Below are 15507 nucleotides of genomic sequence, written 5' to 3'. Positions count from 1 at the left end.
CTTGAAAGATAGACAGAATTATGTTCAGCTGTTGAAAGAAAATGAAAAAAAAACTCGCTGATACAGTTCACATAGTTACAGTTACAGCATAGAGAAACAATAGCATAAGTAGATATCCCATGGTATAGGGTGTTTATGTCGTAACTTTTTCTGTTATCTCGAGCCGATAGTCCACATAGTTCTTTCCCATAAAGCTATGTGACGCTGGCAGTCTCTCATATTGTCCCGTTCATACAATCTCACCCCAACAAAACAGTAAAAATCGACAATAATCGACAGTAATCGGCTTGAGATAACAGTAAAAGTTGCCACATAAACGCCCTATACCATGGGATATCTACTTACGCTATTATTCCTCTATGGTTACAGTTAGAATTATTCTTTATTGATTCATCCAATAAGTGCATCATCAAAATGATAGGGAGCGAAAAATAATGTAACCTTGTACTATTCCTCTCCCAAATTTAGATAAGGTTACACATAGTCCAACAGTTATATAGTGAGTTCCACCTTATTATAATAGAGTAAGTTGAGAAAAAAGTGATGCCGATTCTTTGCTCTGCTACTGCCTTTTATAGAGGATGGCTGATACCGGTATATCTGATGTGATGAGGTTCATTCTTGTTCAAAAAATTTAATTATTAATTTATACATTGATACATACAATATCACTCTCAATTGTGAAAAATTGGGAAAGAGATAACAGGCTTAAAGCCCAAAACTTCTCCTTCCCAAATTGAGATAGAAATTGTGCGAAAATAGGTTATGTTTACACTTCATGATTTTTGTCCAATTTTGAGTCCAAAATGAATATAAACTAGGAATTTAGAATTTATAATATATCAAGAATCAAGAATGTTTAATTGTAACAAACAAAATAATTGCATTGACAAAAGTCCTTCATTAGGATACATTACCATTGATACTTTGTATACAAGTACACGTTATATATTGTAATATTACAAATAGGTTACTTAAATATTATTTAGCTATGGATAACAGTTACAGACTAGCATTTCCTCGATTGAATAAAATGCTTTATTCTTCAACCATCCTTTTATTGCACTCTTAAAACTATCAAGATCATAATTCCGTACTTCCAGTGATAACCTGTTGAAAATTTTCACTCCTATATAGCAGTACATTTTTTGTGTTTTGGTAAGCCTAGCACGCCCCAGATCAATCTGACTACCTGACCGAGTGTTATGCTCATGAATGCTTCCCCTCTAATTGAGAAGATTAGAATTTTGCTTTACAAATATTTAACAATTGTGCCGGGCACTCTATTTAATTCAGGCCTTTTCCCAAGTTATAATAGTAAATTTAATACGCAATAGACTAGAGCCATTATTGTAAGTGAGTTAGCGAAATAAATTATTTTCTCTCTCTATTATGAACGGCCATGACTTCGAGTTTCCCATGATAGATATTTAAAAATTGTGGCTCCGAGTCGTCGAGGAATGTAGATTATGGAATTATCTCTAAAACTTAGCCTTCTTGTCGCGACATAAAGTGTGATAAGTTGGAAAACAGCAAGCATTGAAATTATAACAAACTACCGATTTTGCAGTTACTATTTGGTCCAAAGGCTCTAGAAGCCACGCGACGATTGGTCAAATGATTCCTTTCGCCCAATAGGAGACCTGTTTCTAAATACAGTAGTGGGGGGATTCCCCAACCGCGAGACCAGATTACGTTCCGGAGGACACTTTGCTAGGAGCACTACGAGAGTAAAGATGTAGTCACTATGTTTCCCCCTTTTTGGGCAGGTTTATAAGTTTATTTCAGTAGTTAATGTAGGAGCTAGTTTTATTCTTTATTAATGTTTAAATTTACTAGTAGTGCCATGTCCTGAAAGGTTTAATTGTGTTTCTTCATCATGTACGAATAATTGTTTCTTCAAATAACCGCTAAGGTACGTAAAATAAGGTTAAAATATAGTTTAGGGAATTTAATTGATTGAAACTTCCATAAGAGTATTGAATTAATTAAGCCTGTTATTTTTCAAGTTAATAATATTGATTGAGAATAATCCTTTTGATTTTATTAGTGATGGAAGATAATTATAAATTTTTTTTCTACAGAAGTATAGAAAGTTTTCAGTTACGTTACATTTGAGTTATTGTTTCTGGAAATATATTATCGTAGAGTATTGCTGAAAGTCAGGAAGATAGCCTTTAAATTGGAATGAAATTTTTAAGATTATGTTCATATTGAGTTTATGACATTTTATAATTTATATTTTTCAGACTCTGTTTTCTTATGTCATTAAGGCTTTCGAATGATTTAGTAAATTTTTTATGATAGAAATCTTAATAGACGAAGAAGAAAGTTTTTCTTTTCCAGGAAATTAATATTAATGAATGTTCAAATTTTAATACAATTTAAATTATTTTCTATGTGTCTACTAATTTTATTTAATTAAAGGTAAAAACTATCCACAAGATGAATCTTATAAGGCAAACATTATCTTTCCTTAAAGTGAAATTTTCAATATTTTTTTCTTTTATTGTGTTATAAAGTGTCTTGTTTTATTAGGTGATAAATTCATAATTTCAGTTGATACTAGTTTTTGGACTTGTATTTGTAGGTAAATCAAATCATAAACTCTGGAATGTTCATTTTTAATTAAGGTTCTGAGCAGTAGTTTTGGGCGAATGCCCGTTATTTACACTTGGATTGCGTCCTATAGTTCATAAATAATAAATAAAATAAATGTTGGCTGGCGCACAAGTTTCCAACAATACTAGCCGAGCTACTATATGAAAAAGTATATTTGATTTCGCAAACCAAACGAAAAATATCATATAAGTTAGCATCGAATGATTGCTCATATAAGTTAGCATCATTTCAATTTGAATTATTTGTGAAGAAAGATCCATTAATTCTGATAAAAAGAATCAGTAGTTTAAAGATAAAAATCTATATAAAATGAGGATTCAAATAGAATGAGAGAATTTAATTAATTGTAATCAATAGATAACTCCTGTTTTAGCTTTTGATGAATTGTAGGAAGAGTTAGAAATTAATGCTGTAATACATTTATTTACAGCGGTTCATGTGTGTCCCCAAACCAACTTCTTGTACTACCACCCCTTTGGTTCCGCAACTTTATGTAACACCGCTTCAAGACACCCGTTCAGACGACAGGTCTAGGGACGTAAGAGGACGTCGCCGTCAAGCCAAATTCAACCGGTAAAAGCTCACCGCCAAAAACAAGGTACTGTAACCCCGACGATAAAGCAACGTACAGACCAACGAAAGTGCAGTGAAACAAAGGTTCATTCGAGAATGTCAATCAAAAGTGGGGATTCAAAATTATTATGAAATGGGTTATATGGGTTACTATCGACGAAACTTGGGTTCAACGGGCTTTTCTTTCTTGAGTAATTCCATGTTGAAATGAACTTGTTATTTGATGACTGATATTGTTTGGTTTTGTGACGTATTGCTATCTAATCGGGGATAGTAATGCGCCCCCGAATCAGATGAAGAATGTCACCAAAGTAACATGAAATTGTTGTTTCTGTTGTTCGATTTTAGTTGCCAATGTTTATTGAAGCTGTTTGTATTTTTCTATTATTTCAAATTGTAGTGTTATTCTATAGTATAAACCTATTAAATCAGGCATGGCAAGATTAATTGAAGTTTTCTTGACTCTAGCCCGTTCACCTGCATGAATTAGGTATAGACTCAGGTATTTTCTAGATGTGTCGGCCTATTTCTAAATTCTAAATTTTATTCAAAATTATCTTCTTTATCATTTTTAAAAAGTGCAGGCACACAATCCATAATATAAATACATGGAAGTGGCGATATACCATTGTCTAAGAAAAAAGGCTTACAGGACTCCTTCATGCCCAGGTTAAATATAGCACGCATAGCTCTTTTTTGACACAGGAAAACCTCTTTTGCGCCACTAGAATTTCTCCACAGCAATGTACCATATAAACCGGAGCTCCTGAATACCATTAAAGGTAGAAAACTCCAATACCTCGGCCACATTATGAGGAATAGCTTAAGATACAGACTTCTGCAAGAGATCCTCCAAGGAAAAATCAACGGAAAAAAGGGGACCTGGCAGAAGGAGAATTTCATGGCTGGCAAATCTGAGGCTATGGTTTCACCAGTCATCTGCAGAGCTGTTCCGTAGCGCCGTCGACAAAATCAGGATAGCCATTATGATCGCCAACATCCGAAACGGAGCAGGCACGTGAAGAAGAAGAAGAAGAAGAATGTACCATATTGAAGGTGAGAGTGGAACAGTGCAAAATATGCGTTTAGGGTGATATACGTCAAGAAACTACATTTTTTAATGATCCAATGATAAATCTCCTTGATTGAGATTGGATATTTTGTCATTTAATTATATTCCTGAATTATTATTATTTAAATTTGTAATACTTTGTGGAACCAACAACGATATTTCTAAATTGTTGAAAAATGATGGCAACGTTGAAAGCTAGAAAAGGATAGCACTATCTGCTTTGTCGAATGATAGACAACGATAGCAGCACCAATGTTAATCAGATTGCTATTATAACGTGGATCACACTATAGGCCTTGGTATGTGATCGTAATATGAATAGCTGAAAACATGTCCTGTCAAACATAAGGCAAAATTTAATCTCTTACTGGTGTATGCGACATGAGACAACACTGACAAATTTAGATGCACACGAGTTGCCTGACAAGGCAGTGCAGTGTTCCCACCACAATACCTAGAGATAATCTCGTACAGAATGAATGCTCATCTCAGTGTGACAACAGGATTTCGTAAACATGGCCAAAATCAACTAACCGCTGGCCGGCCGGCCCAGAGCAAGTTATTAACACAGTATGGACCCTGGATGCGTTTAGTGGTATTCTTTCCACATGGCCAGTCAGTGCGGTCTCATGATTCGGTGGGAACACTTTTTGGCAACTGAATCCGGCTCAAACTTCACAAACAATCGTTTGTCTTCACTATGTTATACAGTTAATATGTATATATCGTTCAATATATTATATAGTTGTAATACAATTCAACCCTATGTATAAGGTCCAATATATAGTTGACCAAATGTATATAGATGACCGCAACGCTCCAACGGTTAATAATAACCGACAGTGCTTTATCTAAATCTTCAATCGATATCAGTTATAAAAATGGAAAGAACAAGTTGAATTCGATACCTTGCCATTTTTTACTAGGTTTCATATAAAATTTGACAAAATAATGGACAAGGTTACTTGACATCGGAGCTTGATCATTATTTCTTAACAGTTTTTTTTCTAGTGTGCATGATTTATCAGATATTTACCAACTATTAAGGTGCGCACAGATTTAAGCGCCGCGAACATGAGCAATTCACTTTTAATCAGCTGATGCCAAGCTTTTTATATCTTACTTATAACGTCTCTGTAAAAATACAGATATAGTCAGCTGATTAAAAGTGAATTGCTCATGAGCAATTCACTTTTAATCAGCTGATGCCAAGCTTTTTATATCTATATCTTATAACGTTTCTGTAAAAATACAGATATAGTCAGCTGATTAAAAGTGAATTGCTCATGTTCGCGGCGCGTATATCTGTACGCTCCTTATGATACTGATTTTGGAATCTACAACTAGTTATTATCTGGAGTCTGATGATGACCTACACTATAGTGAGGTTCACGTAATAATGGCAGTGTTTGATTAGCAATAGTATTGCTATACTTGTCTATCATTCAACAAAGCGGATAGCGCTATCTCTCTCTCTCTCACTTTGCTCTGTTGCCATATCTTCTTTCAACAATGTAGAATTAATAATTGATTAACAAAATATTTCATCTATCTTTATTATGAAAATCATTATGAAATTATTGAAAAATATAATTTCTTGATTATTTATCATTAGCTTATCCAAAATGTTCTTATTGACCGAAGCGGAGCTGAGGTCTTAGTTTCGACTCGATCGGCTTTTGTCTGTTTGTTTGTTTGTACCGCACCTACAGTCGCAGTTATTGTCCGATTTGGATGAAATTTAGTATGCAAGCTCTTTGAAACAAGGCGCAGAAACGTATGTGTAACGATTTTTGAAAAACCGCAGACTAATCTCCATCCAGAATCTGACTTTTTATATATAGCGCCGTTATCTTTGAAGATACAGCAATCCATGTTCCTACTTTTTCGCATTAGTTTGAAAGTTGTATTCATGAGCGAGGTCTACTGTTCGCAGAACTACTAGTATAATAAGATGAAGTACTTATATAATTATTTTATACAGTACTGGAACGATTACTCATATAGTTTTTTTTTCCATTATTTCATCATTCAAGTAAAGAAAATGTTCAAAGATTGATCATTTTTCTATTGCCGAATAGAATCCTAAAATCTATTCTACAATTTCGACTAATGAAACTTCAGAAATGGGATAATATCACCAATATTATATTATCATTACCAATTATTTATTTTTTGGAAAATCAAATCAAGTCATCCCATCAAGGACCAAAATCCAAGTTCCAAATCATCTTCCCATCTAATTATACGAGAACTGTCAAATATTTGCAGCCAGTGCTGGAAAAACCCATCTACCAGTTTTCCAATCTAATTCCTCAGGTAAGATGAGATGATCTCGCTAAGTAGTTCATCATTTCCGTAATCATTCGCGATGATTACGATAAAAATGATGATGATCGTCATGAAGAACTCCAGATACTGGGTAGGCTGGTAGGCTCACTTGTGTTGGGCTTACTCAAACTGCCTACTGCCATGTTCAAACAGAATTTGGCTTTGAGTAAATGCTGCTCAGAGCCTATCAACAACCACCCTTCTTCCCCCTCCACAACCCTCTCCACCCCTCCTGACGTCATCATCGTCTAGCACAATTTTCCTTAATGAAAAGGAAAGATTGCCGACAAATATATCGCTACCAACGTTTTCCGCCCGTTTCAATGCTCGCAAGAGAAATTGTGAGAAAGCAGAGGGAAAGTAGGAATCCTGAGCCTTTAATAAACATGAAAGGGTTTGATGCCAACCCTTTCAACCTCCCTCCATTCTCTCCTCTCTCTCTCTTACTCACTCTCTCTCTCTCTCTTCCACTCATGAAGAAAACGGTTCCTAGTTGGGGCTTGAATTTTACGGTATTTGTTTCCAGTAGACGGCAGCAATCTGTGTTGGCGGAGGAATCAACCATCACTCAATCTTTCTCATTTACCCGTCGACGTCTTTCGATCCGTTGCACACCTCCAGATCTCCTCTCTCACTCACTCTCCTTCAAACAGCCCTCTACTGCTCTCACTCACTCTTCATCAATCATCGTCACATTCAAGTCACTGGAGAGTAACGGCTCAAAATAAACAATAAATATCACTTCATCTACTTCGACTGTTACAGGCAACAATACATCTCACTCCAGGCTTTAGAATGGAGACGTTATTCCAAGCTGCATGCTTATGATCTAAAGTAGAAGAGAGATTATTAAGGCATCTCTGACTCTCTCACTAATATATGACATGGTATATCATTATAAATTAGAGTATATCATAATATTCAAAGTTATCCATTATTTTACAGTTTCAAGTGATTACTGATTGTTATTCTGTTATTCAATTTGGTTTGTAAACATTCTAAATTAGAACTCTTCTGTTTTCAAATATTTGGTCTGAGAATTGGACACCGGAATTCAAGTGCATGGAACCTAACCCACTTTTTGGACTATTTATAGTAGATAAATCAAAATTCGGGGAAGAAACAATTTTGTGCTGTGTCTGATAGTCCTTCCACCATTCATTTCAGAGAATTGTGTTCTGTTTATCAATAAATGAATAACGATCGTAGCTCGGTGCCCCGATATTATTGCATTATTCAAAAACGAGAAGTGACTATAATCAATACTGACTAGAGATAAATTTAGAAGTGTAATGCACTACAATCAAAAGGTTATACAGACAATATCTAAAGTTGATCTATTCCATAAACATTAGTGAAGCTACATCATTCCTCATAATTGCAACGAATGTCACAAGATTCAAGATCTAATCACCAATATTATTCATCAGCATCGTCTGTTTTTCCTAGTTAGCATACACAAATAATTCTAAATTATTGTACTACCAATTTGGTAACATGTCAGTCAATATCGCATTATTTGAGAACAAACAAATTGACAAGAGTAATTTTATAAATGGAAAACACTAGCATCAATGCAGTAATACAGACGATATCTAGATTGATGAAGATAGGCAGGATATGAAGCCGGTGTCTGTTATACATGAGAGGGACATACGTGTGTTTATGTTGCGAAATTGAGTATCCAGCCCGGAATTAATCAAACGGTCTCCGTCAGTCCTGAGCTCTCCAACTCTACAAATCACTCAAGTACGGATAGGGTAGGCCTACGCCATCAACTTGCTCCTAAAACTAATGTATCAACTAACTGATGTACATTAACTGATGCGACTCGGAGTGGATACGTGTGTCTTGTGAAGGAATGCATGTATCAGAATGATGGGAAGTTCAAGGACTTTTAGAATAGATTTGGTCTGTTCAATCAATATTAGTTCAAATTCAAATTCAAATTCAAATTTTATTCATCGAAGAATACATATTTACAAAATAATAGTTCAGTGCATTGAATTTGTACTGTTAAACGTTTCGATCCTATAGTATCAGGATGGTAGTTATACTATAGTGAGGTCCACGTTATAATGGCAGTGGAGAGAAATAGAAAAAAAACGTTGCCGATCTACAGTCTTGTCAATGCCTTCTATGGACGGTAGCTAATACAGGTTTATTGATGTAATATTAACTGTTCATTCTCGTTTAAAATAGTCAATTATATTTCATTGAGCAAGGAATCTTTTTTTTAATAATATCATAATGAATTCTCATAATTAGATGAAATATTTTGTTAATTATTATTCATTCTACATTGTTAAAAGACAATCTGGTAACAGAGCAAAGCCAGAAAGAGATAGCGCTCTCAGCTTTGTTGAATAATAGACAAGGATAGCAATACCATTGCTAATCAAACACTGCCATTATAACGTGGACCTCACTATAGTAGGAAGCAGATATGGTAGCTTTTTCGCCTAGAATCTTCAATTTATTTCATTTACAAATGCACAAGATCAAAATTAATTTCTGAATTAATTTATTCTTGGGGTATAGTTTAGAATTTGGCCAGTTTGAATATTGTATTTGTAATAGGAAGAATACAAACTGACAAGGATAATGGAGGGAATGGTTGAGGGAGGGATTATGAGAGGAAGACCTAGGCTGGAGTATATGAAACAATTGCTACGGGATATGAGATGTGGATCATACTATGAGCTGAAGCGGAAAGCGGACGACAGAAAAGCATGGAGAGCTGCTGCCAACCAGCCCTACGGCTGTTAACCCAAGAGAGAGAGAATAGGAAGAATGTTATGTGGGAAGAAATGGAATATATATATTCCATGTAGATTTAAAAAAAATAAAAGAAAACAAAGATATACCGTCGAATTTCCAAAATGGAATTACTATATGTATAAATTTGTTGGTGGTAGCAAAAAAAAGAAGTTGTATTGAAGGGGAGAAGTTCGATTGTGAAAAGATGTATTTTGTTGCTAGCTATTGCCAATATAATGAAAAGATTTTTCACAACATAATGGAAAGATTTTATCAGCTTTGAAGCTTGAAAGCTCGGATTCAATGGAGGGAAATAATTCAAGAAAAGGTTATTATTGTTCTTCTTCGCCTCTCCCCACAACGTTTCTAAAAAGTTATTCAACTATCTTCATTTCCTTTTCAAAATCAACAATTGGAAATTTGACATTTTTAATGAACATTGAACTCCTTTTGCAGAGATATTTTTCATCATCATGTTCCATCAGATCGGGCAATGAGATCACCTAAGATGTAAATCGCATGACCTGAACATATAGGGAGGAAGATAGAAAGGGAGAAAGATTTGATAATATCAATAGTATATGTCATAATGAATTCATGACTAGAAAATAAGTGCTGAAATCTACCAAGATTCGAATAGAGAATGAAAAACTCAAAGCAGACATAATGCTAAGGGCGGCATTTTTCAAGGCGATATACTTTAGAGTGGACTTGAAATTATTTTGAAATTATCTAACATTTCTGTATAATTGAATTCTTGAACTTAACATGATGCTCCTATACTATTTTCCAATATGGTTTCACTAGATATGGAAATTACTGAGCTATTGCAATTATTCAAATGCTAATGTATTAATTATTATTAAACGAGAATCCAAATTGAATGGTTTCACTGTTTGAAGATATCATAGAATCATCCATCCACTTCGCGTGCCAACAATAATATCATCTTCTTGGGAAATCTGAATGGGGGTAGATCGCCACACTTCCCTAGGCGATAACCTTTTGAGTGAACTAAAATATGAATTGAAATTTGTTACATTTGTATATTCAGATTCTTGAACTTGACATGATGCTCCTATGCGATTTGCCAATACGGGTTCACTCTTTGAAGGTATCATAGAATCATCTAATTTGCGTGAAAACGATATTATCTCACTTAGGAAATGAACAAAACAAGATAAGTATAAACCTAGTACCGATGATATTTGAAGAAGCATCACTGGAGTGCTCAGGCTGCTAGGAACTACACGCCCACCCCAAAGAGACAATACAATCAACTGTTGATTCAACACGGTGTAGGTCACATGTGGATATATGAAATCAGGTAATTTACCTGTTTTTGGAGATCCAAACCCAGGAAAACAGATGATGAAGAACAAATTTCCAGTTGAAATCCTCTCAATTAGCGATTTAGCCAATTTTCCGGGTGGAAGAGCGTAGAAAAGGTGCTGAAAGGGGAGGAAATACAATTTATTCTAGTTTGTAAACACTTGTTTTGATTTCAATTTTCAACTAGTGAGTTTTGAGTTGTTTTCACTGGTGTTTGTGAAAGTTCAATTTTTTGGGGGAAGAGGTGTTCAAAGAAAATTTCTGTTTTTCACCAGGGGCGTCACACTGTTGAAACAACACGCACACTTTCGACTCGCGACTTATCACTCGCGGCCACGAGATGATACTGACATGTTCCAGCAGGTGCCCCCACCCGGCACGCGCCAAATCTCTTGCACACAGAGCTGTTCCCCTGCACAAAGGATTGCTCCGTTGCACAAGAAGTCGCGTGCTGATACGAAACACTTTGCATGCCTGTTGCTGAGGTACATTGAAGAGAAGCCATCACCGAGGAGAGAAAATATAGCACACGAAGATATCCCATGGTACAGAGAGTTATGTTCTAATTTTAACTGTTGAAACAAGCCGATAGTCCTAGTAGTTATTTTTCTTGAAGCTCGTGGTCCCTCGTTTTATGCCGTTCTTACAACCTCACCCGGCCAAAACTGTAATAATAGACAATAATCGACAGAAATACAAATCTCAGTACCCTTTTAAATTATTTTATAACAACATGTTTTGGACATTAATGCCATTAACTGGAATTTGAATTTATATTTAGATTAAAAGTAGCCCTAAAGAAATAAGACAATAGTCGACAGTATTCGGCTTGGGTTAACAACAAAATGGGCAAGAAATTTGGAATATGTTGGAACGTCCCACACCATGGGATATCTACTTGTGCTATATTTCCTCCATATAATCACTTATTGAGGTGAATAAGAATTTACTTTACAACATTCCAATGTACAATGCTCCGATATACAATGATCTTTGATGAACATGCATGGAAACGTATTAGCTTTTCACCCGTGTAGAATAAATCATTCAAAATTTGAAAGAGCAGGTTTTGGAAAACTTAAAGTTGATCGTTCCACAGTATCTGAATACTAATGTTTAATGACTAAGGGCAGTTTGCACAGTGGAAGCTTGAACTGGATTCAATCAGCTGTTGGCTTGAACTCAAAATGAATCATATTATAACAAAATATCGGGGCACCGAGCTTAGCTCGTTATTTTTATTTATTGATATACAGAACACAATTCACATACTCACTCGCTCACTTACTGTTTTACTATCCACACCTGTTTCAGCCAAGGATGAATTATCCTCTTAACGTCGTTCAGCGAGTTTTCCCAATGATGAGACGTAGTACAATCGAATCTTCATATCATAAACCTACTATGTTCCAAATTCCGTGAAAATCGTTAGAGCCGTTTTCGAAATCCATTAAACATAAATAATCAGATATAAAAATAGCCAGATATAAAAATAACTAGATATAAAAATAACCAGATATAAAAATAGCCAGATATAGATATAACCAGATATATAAATACAGAAATTGCTCGCTTAATATAATAGGATTATACTTGATACGGATTCAATTCAGTTTAAGATGAAATTTAGTTTAAACTGTCACTGTGCAAAAGACCCTAAATGTTGTTTAATGTCCACCTCAGAAAAATAATGAGGTTGGAGCTTCACAAGAGAACACAAATTCAATACTGATATTCTCCATTCTCAGTGTGGGTGGAGCCCTACGATTGTTCAATAGCTGTCGACCAATGAGCGTTGAGCTCTACTGCCATTGGCCGAGACAGGGCACGCCCAAGTATTCCAAGTATGGTCATTGGAACCGTACAACAACAAATAATGGAGAGAAACTTGTTAACTGTTAACTACAACTATCAACAACAACTAATGAATAATATGATGAAGTATCATCATTCAAATTCATATTCCTTGTTCCTTAATATATTATGAAAATTGAATGGATAAAAAAAGAAAATTCTTATGGCTTTTGTTAGTGAGGAGTTCCTTGCGGGAAGGTCCCACCGCCTGAATATATAATTTGAACCACCAATGGGCCCTTACGACTGTCATACCTCAGCCGGGACCGACAGTTTAACGTACCCATCCGATAACACGGGAGTGATCTGGTTAAAAAACTTTTGGTTGTGAGAGGATTTGAACCTGGGATCTCTATGCTGCTACGCAAGCACTCTATCTACTAGACCACGGATCACTCCATTGAATGGATATTTCACTGTAACGAATATAAAATTGGACAAAAATCATGAAGTGTAAACTTAATTATTTATTCTTGAACAATTTCTAAAATTCGGAAAGAAACAGTCTTGGGCTCTAAGCCTGTTGTTCCTTCTCCAATCATTCATAGTTGAGAATGATGTATGTATCAATGTATAAATTATAAATAACATCAATCTTCATGTTAACTTTTTTGGTAAGGGAAACTTGAATTTACATGATAATTGAAAATCAATAACTTAATCTGTTTTCAATGTTATTTTATTTCTCACAACCTGTTTCGACTATTAATGCAATTTTCAAGTGAGACATTTTCAAGTGGATATTAATTTCATATTCATCTACTGTGTTGGACACACCACAATATTAATAAGAGAATCATTATCTTTCGACACTGAAGATTGTTCATGTAAAACATCTTTGTAATCCATGTCATTCAAGACTATTTTACACCACATTCAGGAACGATGAGTTCATCAAATAGTAACATGAATAGTAGAAATGTTTCAACATTTGCAACATACCATTGGCAAGCATGTAAATTTTAATACAAGGGTTTTTTCTTGTAATTTGACTGCAATCTGACACTTTGGTTGATGAACAGTTCAATTCTAGCTCAATTTAATAGGTTGAAGTCTGACAATAAAGGTTTATATCACTCCTTCACAATCTAATTGACCAATGCCCTTGCACTGTTAATTCCAGTATCACTCACTTACACTATGTTACATTTACACGAGATCTGTGGGCTTTTTCCTTTTCAGTCTCCTGACTGTAGTAGAGTTATCAATGAAGTGTAAAGCTTGGATGTTCTGATGATTATGTAGACTCTCTCCATGGTTTTTGAAGCCTTTGTGATCATGACATCGCTGCTTCCATCTGCAGGTCCCTGTGGAGGTCCGAGTTTCCGAGTTTCTAACAAAGTATGGAGCATTGACAGCATGCCTCAATACCTTGTTCTGGAATACAAGGTAACATTTCCAACATGTGTAATTATGCGTATCATTAGCAACATGTGTATTAAATGCAGCGTATCATTAGCAAGCAACAGTAGAGACTGCTGTATCAGTTTGATGCAGAGTTTACCGGCTGCTGACTCAAATTCACCTCCTGCCCTGAACTCCACTCACACACGCACAGGCGTGCGTACACCACCCACCCTGCCACAGGCAACCAACCAACCACTCTGGCCCCTCAAATTCAATTTTCTGCCGCCGCTCCACTCCTTTCAGTGAGCACCGTCTCAAAATTCAATTTTATATAATAATATAATTCAGTAATTTATAGCACCGTCTCCGCCGCTTTTCGCTCGTCTCGTCCGACAACTTTTCTTCCCCAGCCGAGAATCCCTGTTGGACCCACACGTCATCGCTTGTTTCTCGCCACTAACCTGGTTCCCCTGAAAGCGGCCAAGATTGCTCAAATCAGAATTCGATAGTCGTGACCTGAAATTAATCCAGATGTGTCGTGTCAGATATGAATCAGGGTTAACGCGACGGTTTTGTTGAAAAGTGGAGCTGACTTTTCAACAGGTTATAAGTCGATTTTCACGGGTTTACTTTAACTTAAGGCTGTTTGGTACACCTTTTTATTCTTATTTAAATTGGATAATCTTTTCTAATATGATTGTTAAGATCATTTAGTTAAGATATGAGAGTGAGAAAAAGTGGCAACTGAAATTTTTCAAGTGGTATAATAAGTGAGGTATGGGTTGTTGAAGTGCTAAACTCTATTTTCTTTCCAGATCATAAACGGCTTCGAATTTTCCATTGTAGTTTTTCTTGATACATTCAGTATATCATTTGCTTTGTTCTAATATCCGTTTTTTCGCGATGAATGCCAAAATAAACAAGTAATCGAATTCACAAAAAATGTCAAATTTTTATTTATGAACGATATGGGGGATAAAATGTTTTATTCTGGAAAGATATATTTTTTGAATTTTAAAGAGAAGTTCTAATAATATAGTCGAAACCGTTTATGATCTGGAAAGAAAACAGAATCTGTAAAGTTAGCACTTCACCAACCCATAACTCGCTTATGAGACAACTTGAAATTTTCAGGTGCCACTTTTTCCCACTCTTATAATGATCTTAACAATTATATTGAAAAAGATTATCCAATTTAAATAATAAAAAAGGGGACCGAACAGCCTTAAGGTAAGTTTACTTCTCTATTGTTCTGATCTTAAGTAAAGATAGAAGCAAAGAAGCAATGAAATGAAAAAGATATCAACGTTTAATAAAAAAAATTTCCAATTAATAGTGATTTGAGTGTGATATTTTTGGTTTTTATTCTGTTTTTAACCGTCAAAATTTAAAATTCGTAGTTTTCGTTGTTTTTTAGTGAAAATGGACTAAATTTTAGAAAAGTAGAACCATAACCCTAATTCAGACATTTAAAATGTTATCTAAATTTGGGAGAGACATAGTACAAGGAGTATCCTTAGTTTTTCTTTCCCAATCAGTGCTACTTTGTAAAAATTATAAATAAATAAATAAAATAAAATATTAAAATACTGCTCACTTTTCAACATGTTACGAGT

At 35.1% G+C, this 15507-nt stretch overlaps 1 protein-coding gene across 1 annotated transcript in view; it reads right to left on the bottom strand.

Annotated features, from left to right (window-relative positions):
* Nucleotides 1-11015, bottom strand: part of LOC111059055 (discoidin domain-containing receptor 2) — a 454362-nt gene extending 443347 nt beyond the window's left edge. The window contains exon 1 of the mRNA XM_039431495.1: nucleotides 10695-11015. The gene's annotated coding sequence lies outside the window, so the exon portion shown is untranslated. The remainder of the gene's footprint in view (nucleotides 1-10694) is intronic.
* Between the last annotated feature and the right edge of the window lie 4492 nt (nucleotides 11016-15507).

The sequence above is a fragment of the Nilaparvata lugens genome, chromosome 6, assembly GCF_014356525.2.
Source record: "Nilaparvata lugens isolate BPH chromosome 6, ASM1435652v1, whole genome shotgun sequence".
Classification (NCBI taxonomy): Eukaryota; Metazoa; Arthropoda; class Insecta; order Hemiptera; family Delphacidae; genus Nilaparvata; species Nilaparvata lugens.
The sequence above is the reverse complement of the archived record's forward strand: the minus strand, read 5'-3'. Positions and strand labels throughout refer to the sequence as shown.